This window comes from Anolis sagrei, chromosome 6, assembly GCF_037176765.1.
Source record: "Anolis sagrei isolate rAnoSag1 chromosome 6, rAnoSag1.mat, whole genome shotgun sequence".
Lineage (NCBI taxonomy): Eukaryota > Metazoa > Chordata > Lepidosauria > Squamata > Dactyloidae > Anolis > Anolis sagrei.
This window is the reverse complement of record NC_090026.1, coordinates 36532006-36547200: the sequence shown is the minus strand read 5'-3', so window position 1 is coordinate 36547200 and position 15195 is coordinate 36532006. Positions and strand designations below refer to the sequence as shown.

General features: G+C 42.1%; 1 protein-coding gene across 3 annotated transcripts in view; it reads left to right on the top strand.

Moving 5' to 3' along the window:
* The window catches only part of LOC132778218 (inactive phospholipase C-like protein 2), a 64018-nt gene that overhangs the window by 24966 nt on the left and 23857 nt on the right, over positions 1 to 15195 (top strand). The gene's annotated exons all lie outside the window — the stretch shown is intronic.

Genomic DNA, 15195 nt, shown 5'->3' with positions numbered 1-15195 from the left:
CTCACGACCTCTGAGGATGCCTGGCATAGATGTGGGCAAAATATCAGGAGAGAACGTTTCTAGAACATGGCCATACAACCTGGAAAACTCACAGCAACCCGGCTTTTCCTCTGCTGTAGCCTAATAATGGAATTGCTGCCGGGCAGTAACTGATGCAAAAGGGGATTTCTTGGAAATGGCTTTTAAACATAGCTGATATAGTAGACCTACATCCTTTCCCTCTTTCTGCTGTAAACCTGAGGCAATGACTGCTGTCAGGTGACAGTATTATTATTAGTGCGCAAGACACTTCTGCAAGAACATAAGAAGGGCTTGGCTGCATCAGAGCAAAGAGCTGTCTTGTCCAGGATTGCCTTTCCATTAGTGGTCAGCCACATCCCTCTGGGATTCCTCTAAACATGATAAAAATGCAACCCAGAAGCATTAGAAGCTATTTGCTCCTACCGATTATTGTTAAACTAACAGGGTTTGGTTTTTGTGGGTTTCAGAGAGAGCTTTGCCTTTCTGCAGTCTACCTGAAAACGCCAAGGATTGAACTGCATAGAAAGTGTGTGCTATGTCCCTCAGCATAGATGTCCCTTAATAATAATAATAATAATAATAATAATAATAATAATAATAATAACAACAACAACAACAACAACAACAACAACAACACACTTTATTTATATTCTGCCCGTTTCCCCTAGGGGAGCGGATTACAGCATTTACAGTATGCCTTACAATCACATAAAATGGGACACACAAACACAGACAAGGCAAAGGCTTCTCCTTTCATTTCCGGCTTCTGGAGGCAGTTCTCAGAGGTGTTTTTCTCCATTTTCAAGCTGAGGAGCTTGTGTTGTCACCTCCTGGTCGTGTGGCCAGCAAGACTGCTTGAAGTGTCTCTTTGCCCACCAAAGCAGTATCTATTTATCTATTCACATTTGCATGTTTTCAAACTGCTAGGTTGGCAGAAGCTAGGGCTCATCCCATCCCATCCCGTGAGTTCAAACTGCCAACCATCAGGTCAGCAGTTCAGCAGCACAAGGGTTTAACCCATTGCCCCACCACAGCTCCTTGACCAGTTTCTTTTATGTTTGTGCCAGATTTGGGCTCTGCACACAGGTAAATGAGGAACAAGGTTCTCAGTAAGCCATATCCGAAATTAAGCTAAGCCTGCATAGGTTTGAGCATTGACTAGGGTTTGAATCCCCATTCAGACATAAAACCCACTGGTTGACCTTGGGCAAATCACTCTGTCATCTTCAGAGAAGTGGCAATGGCTTCTGAACAAATCTTGCGAGGAAAACATTGTGATAGGTGCACTTTCTTCCTCTTTCATCTTTCTTTCATATATTTATATCCCGCCCTTCTCCCCACAAAGGGGACTCAGCGCGGTCTCACATGAGCATCAGAGGATAGTAACAGCATAAATACCATAAAAATTACAATTCACAATAAAATCATTTTAAAACATTATACATCATCATCAGTAAAATTTAACAATAAATTAATAGATTAACGTGCCAGTAAAACCAAGCCGAGCCGGGAGAATCTATATCGCAAAATCCAAATTTCCTTTTCCTATTGCCGCTGGCCTCTAATCGAACGCCTGGCCCCAGAGCCAGGTGTTCAGTTGTCTTCTAAAGGACAGGAGGGAGGTGGCCAACCTGATATCCTTAGGGAGAGAGTTCCACAGACAGGGTGCTACTGCCAAGAAGGCCCTGTCTGTCGTCCCCACCAACCGCGTTTGCAAGAGTGGTGGGATCGAGAGCATGGCCTCTCCTGATAATCTTAAGTTTTGTGATGGTTCATAGCAGGATATACATTTGGACAGGTAATCTGGACCAGAACTGTTCAGGACTTTAAAGGTTAAAACCAGCACTTTGAATTGTGCCCAAAAGCTAATCGGCAGCCAGTGGAGCTGGCACAACAGAGGAGTGGTACATTCCCTGTACGCAGCTCCAGTTAACAACCTGGCAGCTGACTGCTGGACTAATTGGAGCTTCCAAGAAGTTTTCAAAGGCAGCCCTACATAGAGAGCATTGCAGTAGTCTATTCAGGATGTAACCAGAGCGTGGACCACCGTGGCCAAGTCAGACTTCCCAAGGAATGGGCGCAGCTGGCGCACAAGCTTTAATTGTGTAAAAGCTCTCCCGGCCACCGCCGAGATCTGGGGTTCCAGACTCAGCAATGAGTCCAGGATCACTCCCAAACTGCGAACCTGTGTCTTCAGGGGAAGCAGTCAACATCGACACCGAAATACAACACTGCCTGAGCTCTGGGAGCGCAGCATTTTTCTGAATGAAGCAGAGAGTGTTTGAGGACCGGGACATCCGTAGGGATACCAAGGTGCTTGTTTATAGGGCTATTGTCATCCCAACCCTACTATATGCCTGTGAGATGTGGACGATCTATAGACGTCACATGCAATTCCTGGAATGATTCCATCAGCGCTGCCTCCGGAAAATCCTGCAAATCTCTTGGGAAGCGTGCTGGAAGAAGCAAAGACTACCAGCATTGAAGCAATGGTCCTCTGCCATCAACTCCACTGGACCAGCCACGTTGTCTGGATGCCCGACCACCGTCTCCCAAAGCAGTTGCTCTACTCTGAACTCAAGAACGGAAAATGGAATGTTGGTGGGCAGGAAAAGAGATTTAAAGATGGGCTCAAAGCCAACCTTAAAAACTCTGGTATAGACACTGAGAACTGGGAAGCCCTGGCCCTTGACAGCTCCAGCTGGAGGTCAGCTGTGACCAGCAATGCTGCAGAATTTAAAGAGGCATGAATGGAGGGTGAAAGGGAGAAGCGTGGCAAGAGGAAGGCACATCAAGCCAACCCCGACTGAGACCGCCTTCCACCTGGAAACCAATGCCCTCACTGCGGAAGAAGATGCAGAGCAAGAATAGGGCTCCACAGCCACATACGGACCCACAAGAACACTGGAAGACAATCCTCCTCAGAAAACGAGGGATCGCCTAAGTAAGTAAGTAAGTAACCCCGTCCAACACTTTGGGGTCACCATAGATCAAAACTTACTTGAAGGCACACAAGAACACGAAGAAAACAGGTTGCTTGCTTCCTTTATTACGAGTTCATTCCTTCCTGGCACTGAATTCTAAATTTAATTTGTTTTTGCTTCTTCTTTCCTCTCCTTCCCCCCACCATTTCAAGCCAAACACCTGTTCTGTTTCCTAAGGCAGGAAAAAGTTATATCCTCTTATACAAACTTCCTGCAGAAGTCCAGATTTGGTTCTTCAGCTGTGCCTGATGGCGGAAAAGTATCTGAGTGTGTGTGTTGTTTTAGTCTAGAAAGTGGCTGAGACCACCTTTTATTTTCACACATATGCAGCATATCCATCTGCAAAGAGATCTTACAGCACCTTTGAGACTAATTGATAGAAAGAAGTTGGTAGCGCAAGCTTTTGTAGACTTCAGGGAGCCTTATCTGATGCATCTCATGAAGTTGATTTGAGTCTACAAAAGCTTATGGTACTAACCTTTTCCTCTCAGTTAATCTCAAAGGTACTACAAGATCCCTTTGCATACTGATAAAATTAAGATTGCTATGTCTTTGCCTTCTTCCATATCCATCTGTTTATTTCATCAAAAGAGAGAACCTGGACTGTGCAGAGATATTGGCACTTTGTAAAGCAACTTAAGATACCATCAGGTGTGAGAGCTGCAGTCTACTGTATCTCCAAAAGGATCAGATGCAGATTCCTAGCTTTTGGTCCCATAACAAGATGCTATATATAGCGGAGGTTATATAATACCAGCATTACATTATGTGGCACTTTATAAAGTGACAGAAATGTATGCTTGTATTGGTCTGTGCACTAAAGACCTTGCAGTCTTTGGTCATCTGTATCCACAGATTCTGCATACACGGCTTCTATCATCCATGGCTTGAAAATGTTTTTAAAAATCCAAATTTTGCAATTTTATATAAGTGGAGCCCCTGGTGGCGTAGTGGGTTAAAGTGCTGAGCTGCTGAACTTGCTGACCGAAAGGTTGGCAGTTTGAATCTGGAAAACGGGGTGAGCTCCCGCTGTTAGCCCCAGCTTCTGCCGACCTAGCAGTTCGAAAACATGCAAATGTGAGTAGATCAATAAGTACCGCTTTGGTGGGAAGGCAACAGCACTCCATGCAGTCATACCAGCCACATGACCTTGGAGACATCTACAGACAATGCCGGCTCTTCAGCTGAGAAATGGAGATGAGCACACACACACACACACCCAGAGCTGGACACGACTATACTTAATGTCAAGGGAAAATCTTTACCTTTACCTTATAAGGGACATAATTTCATTATGCCATTGTAAATAATCAGATTTGAGCATCCATGTACTTTGATATTCACTCCAGATTCTAGAACAAAACTCCGGTGGATACCAAACCCCCGAGAGTCAACAAGGAGTAAAGGTTATAGTAAAACCAGAAGGAAATGTAAAAATCCAATTATGTACACATGGAGAAAGATAGCTTTTGAATCAGAAACAAAATAAACTTCTACACCAGTGCAAAGGCATACAAGATGGAAACTATTTAACAGAACTAATAACATCAGGACTGACTGATACATCTTAAAATGCTCAGCAAATGAGAAAAAAAGGGGAAATTTAAATGTCATCTTTGAGGGAAGTCCCTTGTACATGTGTTGCAGAAGTCCATCCTTGCTGAATGTGGTGTTGGCCCATAATTCTCATCATCCCTCAGCCAGTATGGCCTTTGTAGTCCAACATACCTAGGCAGCTCTTGGTTGAGAAATTTGGTGTAGTCCAACTGGGAACAACTCTTGCTTCTTTTTGCAAATGTAGGGAGTGAACCATTTGTTATCTTATTTGTTGCAGAATTTGAATTTATGGCAGCTGAGGCAAAGGAAGAAGGCAGGCATTGAGCTATGGCAGAAATGATAGGAGGAGACATGGGGGAAAACAGGCGAAAAACAAGGAAGAAGCTCTTTCTCTAACAGGCCTCCTCTCCTTTCCTCCTTTCCCCTCCCTTATGTATTTTCCAAATGCTCTGCACTGCCTGTAAGTTTTTGTAACCTTGTTAGAGATGAATTGCAGCAAGCCAAGCAGGGACCTTGAATTCAGGCCCACTGTAACTCACTGCTGCTCAGCACAGCTCCCAATACAAATGATTCAACCTTCTGATATGGTGAGCCATTGGGAAATTCTTCCCTGTGTGTGTTAGACAATGACTTTGGAGACCAAGGTTGAATTCTCCCACATGGAAGCCCACCAGTGACCTTGGACGAGTCACAATCTCAGCCCCAGAAAACCTATGATAGCTTCATCTTAGGATAATCTAAACCAGTGTTTTTCGGCCTGGGAGTCAAGACCCGTGGGTGGGTCATGAGGGGGTGTCAGAGGGGTCGCCAAAGACCATCAGAAAACACAGTATTTTCTGATTGTCATCGGGGTTCTGTGTGGGACATTTGGCCCAATACTATCATTGGTGGGGTTCAGAATGCTCTTTGATTGTAGATGAACTATAAATCCCAGCAACTACAACTCCCAAATGTCAAGTCTATTTTCCCCAAACTCCACCGGTGTTCAAATTTGGGCATATTGAGTATGTATGCCAAGTTTGGTCCAGATCCATCATTGTTTGAGTCCACCGTGCATTCAGTATGTAGGAGAACTACAAATCCAAAACTCAAGGTCAGTGCCCACCAAACCCTCCCAGTATTTTGTTTATCATGGGAGTTCTGTGTTTCAACTTTGGTTCAATTCTATCATTGGTGTAGTTCACAATGCTCTTTGATTGTAGGTGAACTATAAATCCCAGCAACTACAACTCCCAAATGACAAATGAATCCCCCTCATCTCACCAGTATTCAAATTTGGGCGTATTGGGTATTTGTGCCAAATTTGGGCCAGTGAATGAAAATACATCCTGCATATCAGACATTTACATTACAATAACAATAATGAAGTCACAGTGAAAATAATGTTATGGTTGGGGGTCACCACAACATGAGGAACTGTATTAAGGGGTCGCGGTGTTAGAAAGGTTGAGAATCAGTGATCTAAACCCAAACTCATTTGAAGCCACATCACCGCCCCCACGAAACAAATATTAAACTCTCATTTAGTTTGATGGGGCTTGGGCAGGGATACATTCTCATGGATTGTGTCACGAGCTTGGGAAAAAAATCCTCTTGTCATAGCCATCAGTAATATTTAGCTATAGGGGTTCTGTAAATTGCAGCCTCCCCAAAAGAGGAATGTTTCCAAGTTCTGACTGTGCCTTCTCTCTCATTACGACTCCCTTATGTTCCAACCCGATGTTCCTGGCACGGAGAGGACAGGTTTAGTTGTTTCAGCTCTTGAGGGGCCATTTTGGTGTCCAACTGCCAAAGTAGTTCAGAACCATGAGATCTGCACCTATCTGTCCTCTGTTCTGAGTTTTTTCTCCTCCCAAAAAGACAGCAACCTGAAATTAGCATCTCCCCTCCTCCCCTTGTCAATCTCTTGATCTGTGTCAATTTAGGAACCATCAATTTCCCCTCCTTCCTATGGTAACCGTAGAGATAGAACATTATGCAACCAGAATGATGACTGACTCATCTCCACCCCCTCTCTGTCAAAATTTTTGTCTCTGCCCTGTTCAAGGTGGTATCGTTCTTCCCTCCCCGGCTGGGATCTAGGCTCTGCTCACGTCTCCAAGCGGCCTGCAAAAGCGGGAAGAGATTTCAAACACTTCTTCCTGCTTCCTCCAGAAATCAGACCAACTTCAGGCACTGGAAGCTGGGTGTTAGGAATGGACAGTCCCATCTGTATGAAGAGATAGAAATATAGTTATAACCTTCTCGAAATTATTCCTAGCAAGATAGGTCATTGCGAGGAATATTCTGAGTAGTAGCATGGCTATGGAGACAGTGGTGACCTTGGGTGGATATGTGGTCTTCAAATGGTGATATGCTCTGAATCTTTACAGGAAAATATTACTGCCTTCTCAGAATACAATTAGAGGTCAACTACGTGAGCTCTGCTTTGAACTGTATGGGTACACTTTTTGTGGCTCTTTCATTAGAGGCATTACAACAATCTTGTAGCTGTGCTTCATCTCCTGACCTAGGTTGCATTTACAAGGTAGAATTGATGCAGTTTGGGTCCACTTTGGCTGCTGTGGCTCAATCCCATGGGCTCTTGGGATTTGGATTTTGGTGAGGCATTCACATTGGGCAAATTATACTCTTTCAGAAAACAGTGGTCGATTCATTGTAAGCCAGAAACAACTTGAAGGCACACATAAATAGCAACAACAACAGCAACAGCTCTAAAAACACTCAGGGATCCCCAGAACTCAACTCAGAAATCCCCAAAACTGTCTGTATGTCAGGGGAGAGAGTTAATAATAATAATAATAATAATAATAATAATAATACTTTATTTATACCCCGCTACCATCTCCCCAAGAGACTCGGTGCAGCTTACATGAGGCCGAATCCACAATATAACAATACAAGCAGTAACAAATTCAATACAAGCAATTAAAACAAATCTCATACACAAATATCATAAACATTGAACAAGGTAACACTGTCAGGTAGGTTGTTATTAATTTTACCTGCTTGCAGGTACTTCCAAGGAGAAGCCTAATTACTTTCCTATTCATCACTGAAAATGAGTCTGTGATGACTCTTGGAAACACATTGTTTACTTAGATGTTGTCTCCGTGGGTGGCTTTCTTCCAAGTAAGTGAGCAAAAGATAGTTTGCAAGCAGCCTTCGGTATTCTTGGAAGGGCTCAGTGACAATTACTGTCTTATTTCTTAGGCCCCTTCCACACAGCTGAATAAAACCCCACATTTTCTCATTTGAATTGGAATATATGGCACTGTGGACTCAGATAACCCAGTTCAAAGCAGATATTATGGGATTTTCTGCCTTGAGTAGAGGCTCAACTACATAGGAATCATGTGGCCCAATTTGGCCAGATCATTTTAGGGACAGGATTCGTTTTTTGGAGAGACTCTTCTGGGGTCTATGCTACAACTTTTTATAATTCTAAAGATATTTTTGAGGAAGATGAGGGTTAGGGAAGGAGGAAATGACAGAGATGATTATTCCAATGTTATTCAGAGGTTAAATTGTCTGAGGTTCATTGTAAGGAAAATTACTAAACCTTATTTCAGGCATATTGAAGACAAATTGATTTTCCTGGACTCATTGTTAAGTCTGGAACCCCAGGTCTCGGCGATGGCTAGGGGAGCTTTTGCACAATTAAAACTTGTGCGCCAGTTGCACCCATACCTTGGGAAGTCAGACTTGGCCACGGTGGTCCACACTCTTGTTACATCCCGAATAGACTACTGCAACACGCTCTACATGGCATTGCCTTTGAAGGCTGTTCAGAAGCTCCAAGTGGTCTAACAGGTCATAGCCAGTGTTTTCACCGGAATGGCAAACAGGGAGCATACAACCCCCCTGTTGCGTCAGCTCCACTGGCTGCCCATCTGCTACTGAGCACAATTCAAAGTACTTGGTAGCTTATAAAGCCTTAAATGGTTCTGGCCCAGCTTACCTGTCCGACTACATCTTCCTCTATGAACTAACTCAGAGGTTAAGATCTTCTGGCGAGGCCCTGTTCCCAGTCCCACCTCTTTCGCAGGCGCAACTAGTAGGGATGACAGACAGGGCCTTCTCAGTGGTGGCTCCTCAGATATGCAATTCTTTCCTCAGTAAAACTGGGTCAGTTCCCTCCCTCCTGGCCTTCAGAAGGCATGTGAAAGCATGACTTTGGGACCAAGCCTTTGGCCAATAGTGTAGTGCAATAAGTGATGATGGAAAATGTACAATGATAATTGGAATGGGTTGTTGTAGGTTTTTCGGGTTATAATTGGAATGATTTTTTGACTATGATCTTGTATTGCGTGGCTTTAATTATGTTTTTTTAATATGATTTTAAAGGCATATGTTTATTTTATTTCTATAGTGTATATGGCACAAAATTGTTGTTTTTGTAAGGCTTCTCTGTATCCCCTTTGGGGTTGAGAAGGGCAGGGTACAAATACTATATTTATCGTGTCAGAAGCAAACCAAACAGTTGTATTTTTTGCATTTTTTAACAAACAAACAAACAAACAAAACACAAACTTTGCAAGCTTGGTAGTTGATTAAATGTCCTGGCCACTTGGAGTGCCTCTGGTGTTACTATAAGAAGGTCCTCCATTGTGCAATGCTCAGGTTGCATTGCAGCAGGTGGTCTGTAGTTTGCTCTTCTCCACACTCGCATGTCGTGGATTCCACTTTGTAGCCCCATTTCTTAAGGTTGGCTCTGCATCTCATGGTGCCAGAGCGCAGTCTGTTCAGCGCCTTCCAAGTCGCCCAGTTTTCTGTGTGCCCAGGAGGGAGTCTCTCATTTGATATCAGCCATTGATTGAGGTTCTGGGTTTGAGCCTGCCACTTTTGGACTCTCGCTTGCTGAGGTGTTCCAGCGAGTGTACAAATACTGTAAATAAATAAATAAATTTAATGTGATGTAAACTGGAATTTGGATTGGAGGATCCAAATATTTTGCATGAAGCAACTGAGCTGCTTTCACAGGTTGCTGGTCCTTGCAATCATGTGCAGAAGACAAACTAGGTTTATATAGGGGACAGCGAGCTGAAAATAGTATAGAAGAATAAAAAGTGCATTTGGTTGCTAAACTAAGGCATCTTGGTAGGTTTGAAACTGTCTCTTTTGGCTAGAATTGTGTCCCAAGCTGGCTGTAATACCAAATGGTAATCATTTCATACAGAAATCTAGCATTAGCTTCTTAGAATTGATTGTGCATTGCGATAATCTAGGAATGTGAGAGTCTCAAACTGTGGTGATTATTAAACCTCTTTTGCTTTAATTGATTGCCTTGTGCGTATTCTCTCTCCTTTTTCTGTTATGTGTTTTATCCTTTCGATGATGCATATCCTTTTTATTATGTTTCCTAATGTGCCTTTTAATTTAGCTTTGCAAAATAGTTCAAGCCCACCATGCCTGTCTATTCTGCAATAGATGAGGGGGAGTGTTTCTGTTTTGTTTGCTAATGCTGAGCAAACCTTAGATTGATGATGCTCTCAGCTGAAGCTTTGTTATGCAATTGTCCTATCTCATTCATAGGATTTTATGAAAGAAACACATTTTGTAATGTTCAGTGTCTGTTTCCTCCTCTCCCGTTTTCTGGAAAATATGCTAAAATATGCTAAAAAACGAAAAGAAGAAAATAGCTGCCATAGTATCATTTGGTGAGTGTTCAAATTCGTAACGCCCGAATTCAGTGCTAACTGTGTAGCAACCTACACAGTTCTGGTTTGAAATAACGATAAGTTCAAAACAGCTAAAAATAAAGCAATATAACATACAAGTGGATAAAAAGTGGAAGTATCTCTATTGGCTGGCCACTGATTGAGTGTTTCATTGCATTCTGAAGCATGAGCACATTATCCTGCTGTATTCATGGCTGACTTTCTCCAGAGAGAGTAATGCTTGAAAGTAACATGTTACAAACAGCAAGCTCCTTATAGTTAATTTTGTTTTGCAGTAACATAGGCCCCTTCTGCACTGCCATATAATCCAGATTATCAAATCAGATAATCCATATTATCTTCTTTGAACTGGTTTAGATTAGTCTACACTGCCATATAATCCAGTTCAAAGCAGATAATTTGGATTTTATATGATAGTGTAGAAGGGGCCTTAAGCATCATCATTGTAAATTAAGAAATGGTAGTTGTGTGTTTTCCAGGCTGTATGGCCATGTTTCAGAAGCATTCTCTCCTGACGTTTCGCCCACATCTATGGCAGGCATCCTCAGAGGTTGTGAGGTCTATTGGAAACTAGGAAAATCTATATAAATAAAAATGTAATGTTCGTTTGTGGGATTAACAGAACTCAGAAACCACTGGGGGAATTGACACCAAATTTGGACACAATACACCTAACATCCCAATGTATATCCTTCACTCATAAAACACTGGAAAACACAGCAGAAGGGACTTTAAAAGCCCCAAAAATCTAAATGATGAAAAGTTAAATGACAATACAGAAAAAAAGGAAGAAAGAGGGAGGGAAGGGGAGAGAAAAAAGAAAGAAAGAAAGGAAAGTGGGAAAGAAAGAAAGAAAGAAAGAAAGAAAGAAAGAAAGAAAGAAGCATGGAAGCAAAGAGAGAAGGAAGGAAGGAAAGAGGTAGAGAAGGAAGGAAGGAAGGAAGGAAGGAGAGAAAGAGGGCGGGAAAGAAAAAGAGGGAAGGAAGGAAAGTTGGAAAAGGAAGGAAGGAGAGAAGGAAAGGAAAAAGGGAAAGAAGGAAGGAAAGAGGGAGCAAAGGAAGGGGGAAGATGTAGAGAAAGAAGGAGGGAAGGAAAGAAGGAAAGAGAGAAGGAAGAAAAGAGACAGCAGAAGAGAAAGAAAAAAGGGGAAGGAAGGAAAGAGATAGAGAAGGAAGGAAGAAGAGAAGGAAAGAGGGAGTGAAGGAAGGAGGGAAAGAAGGAGAAAAAGAGGGAAGGTTGGCCACAGCAATGCGTGGCGGGTACAGTTAGTGGGGTTATATATCTGTAGAATGTCCAGGGTGGGAGAAAGAACTCTTGTCTGTTTGAGGTAGGTGTGAATGTAGCAATTATCCACCTTGATTAGTATTTAATGGCCTAGCAGTTTTCAAGGTCTGGCTTCTCACTGCCCAGGGGAATTCTTTGTTGGGAAGTGATTAGCTGGCTCTGATCGCTTCTTGTCTGGAATTCCCCTGTTTTCAGAGTATTGTTCTTCATTTACTGTTATGATTTTAGTTGTTTTTTTAAAAAAAACACTGGTAGCCAGGTTTTGTTTATTTTCATGGTTTCTTCCTTTCTGTTGAAATTGTCTACAATGGCTTCTCTGTGTAGCCTGACATGGTAGTTGTTAGAGTGGTCCAACATTTCTGTGTTCTCAAATAATATGCTGTGTCCAGGTTGGTTCATCAAGTGCTCTGTCATGGCTGACTTCTCTGGTTGAGGTAGTCTGCAGTGCCTTTCATGTTCCTTGATTCGTGTTTGGGCATTGCTGCGTTTGGTGGTCCCTTTGTAGACTTGTCCACAGACTTCTCCCACCTTGGACATTCCACAGATATATAACCCCGTTTCCCTAGTTTCCAACACACCTTACAACCTTTGAAGATACCTGCTATAGATGCAGGTGAAACGTCAGGAGAGAATGCTTCTGGAACATGGCCATACAGCCCAGAAAACACACAACAACCCCGTGATTCCGGCCATGAAAGCCATTGACAATACATTAAGAAAGGATCCTTTCACTGCTTTTGTGGTTTAACTGTAATCATACTTTTATAATTACCCTATATTTATCTATTGTAAGGTGACTTCATTTCTTAGATTATAGCCAACTGCTTTCAGCATTTTCATGGGGTTTTTGAGCAACTAAAAGTAACCATTTCAGTTATTTTTGAATGATGAGGAACTGAAGCAATATCATTTTTAAAAGCAAAATTGACAGGCTTTCCCCTATTTTTTTGTAGTTCAAATATTACATGTGGTTACATAGTGACGCAGGCAAGGATTTTACCAGCTTCACCCTACTTTTTATATCACAGCTCCAAGAATGTTATGATATTGCTTTGCCTTGAAAACTTACCAAGATCTAGCTAAGGAAAAGGTCCCTTCTGAGTCTCTGGAGCTGAATCTATACTTGCAAAAAAAAATGTGTCCTTATCTCAATCCTGGTCCTGGTTGAAAACACAACGTTCATCTGGGTTTTGAAGTGAACATATTTTTAAAATGACACTTAAGGACCTTAATGACATTTAAAAACAACTTTTTTACTTCCTCAGTTTCTAGGAAAAACAGACATTTTAATTAGCATGTTCTGCTTCCTGGATCGACATTGGGGTGAAAATGGGGGTTGGGTTGGTGGAGGGCAGGCAAGTTGGTGGGTGGTTACTTTGGCATCCTCATTCAGCAAGCGTGGTGTCGCCATTCTTTTTAACACTGAAGTGTATGTATTCAGATATTTGCATTTTGGAATACGTGAAGGTCTCAGATTCTGTGCTTGCTGCATGTGTGTTACATTCTATTCAGTTCAATAGGAAGTTAAGACCAGGTTCTAGTCTTGGTAAAGAATATGTGTGCAGATAATCATACAGTGTTCCCTCGCTACTTCACAGTTCGCTTTTCGCAGACTCGCTGTTTTGCGGGTTTTTGCGGTACTCGTTCTGCACATGCGTAGTACACCTAACATTGGTCCGCAGACCTGCAGTGGTTGTCAATCCCAGCTTGTTTCCCCTACCGGGCCACCAATGAAGCTCAGAGGTGAGGCTGCCCCCCGTTTATAAAATGGTTGCCGTTGCCCAGAGTGGCGTTCTAATCCCACCTCCTGGCAATGCTGGAGTGTGGAAGGGGGTTTCAACTCCCACCCGGGAGAAAGGCAGCCAATAGAGGTGGCTGTGATTTACACACTGTTTTGAGGAGTGTTTTCATTCATAAAAAAGACAGGAGATACAAAGCAGTATATAAATCATGGCCTTGTAGCCCCTTCATTATAGTTAGCAAAAAAAAAAAAGGTGTGCAATGCCTTTAAATCTCTCCTCGCTTCTGCCTCACGCTTGGAATGCGAGATAAATATATATATATATACACACACACACACACACACACACACACTTACTTTACGGATTTTCACTTATCGCGGGCAGTCCAGGAACATAACACCCGTGATAAGTGAGGGAACACCATATATTCAAATACCTGTGAAGAAAATAAAAGCAGGATGAGAGAGTGTGGGAAAGGCAGCCAGTGGGAGGGAAGGTGGTAGTAAAAGTGACAGGAAAGTAAGGAAGGTTGTTGATTTATATGAATATGTGAATATATATATATATATATATATATATATATATGGGTAAAAGGTAAAGGTTTCCCATTGACATTAAGTCTAGTCGAGTCCGACTCTAAGGGGTGGTGCTCATTTCTATTTCTAAGTCGAAGAGCTGGCATTGTCTGTAGATGCCTTGTAGGTCATGTGGCCAGCATGACTACATGGAGCACTATTGCCTTCCAGCTGAAGTGGTACCTATTGATCATTGTTTTCACATGTTTTATGTAATTATGATGTTATTGTTTACTGTCTGCGTTTTTGGGTTGCATTTTCGGTTTTATACTGCTGTAATTTGTGTTTGGGCTTGGCCTCATGTAAGCCGCTCCAAGTCCCCATTGGGGAGATGGTGGCGGGGTATAAATAAAGTTTATTATTTCATTATACTACTCACATTTGTATGTTTTCAAACTGCTGGATTGGCAGAAGCTGGGGCTAACAACGGGAGCTCACCCCATCCTGTGCATTCAAACTGCCAATCTTCCAGTTAGCAAATTCTGCAACTTAGTGGTTTAACCCGCTGTGCCACTGTCTGTCTGTCTGTCTGTCTGTCTATCTATCTCCCTATCTATCTCCCTATGCAAACTGGAAAGAAAAAATGCTGCAACTGCTGTGGTTGTGTGACTTAATATAATCTGATACAGTAAACATGGTAGAAATGCAATTTTGTACCAATTTGAATTCTGGGTGGAGTAATTGTGTGGCTTCAAGTCCAGTTTGAGCTTGGATTAAACTGGGTGAGTGTGATGTTAACAGGATCGAACCAGGGCAGGATATTGTATACTGGAGCTGGACTATAGTCCTCAAGGATTCAGCCTGGATCCTAATCACGCTGTACTTTATCTCCCTTGCCTGCCATCCCACGTCCTAAAATGTGCCTTGTTTTGTGTTTCTTTTGGGGATTTTTTTCTTTGTTGCTGTGAGTATAAAAGGCAGAATATAGATTTAGAATATGCGTGATAAACAGAATAGAGAGGAACATGGATAAAGAGAAACATTTGTTTGTGCAAAATAAGTATATTCTGCTTTAGACAAAAACAAGAAATTCGCTTGCAAAGCAGTTGGAATAAGATTTCAATGAAAACCAGTGTTGTCCAATTCACACTTACTGGACGACATAACATAAAAGAAACACAACCCAATTTGTAAAGACAAGGAGAAGGCCTTCTGAAAGACAGCATAATTCATGTGACAGAATCCTAATATTTGAAAGTAAATAAAACTGAACTTAAATAATATGGGTAAATGTTACATCTGTGGATCACCATCACCAATGGTCAACCATTTGCAAATAAAAGTGGGAAATGACCTTTACATTTTCACATATTTGTTGTTGAAGTGAGGAGTTTGAAAGTACATGACCAAA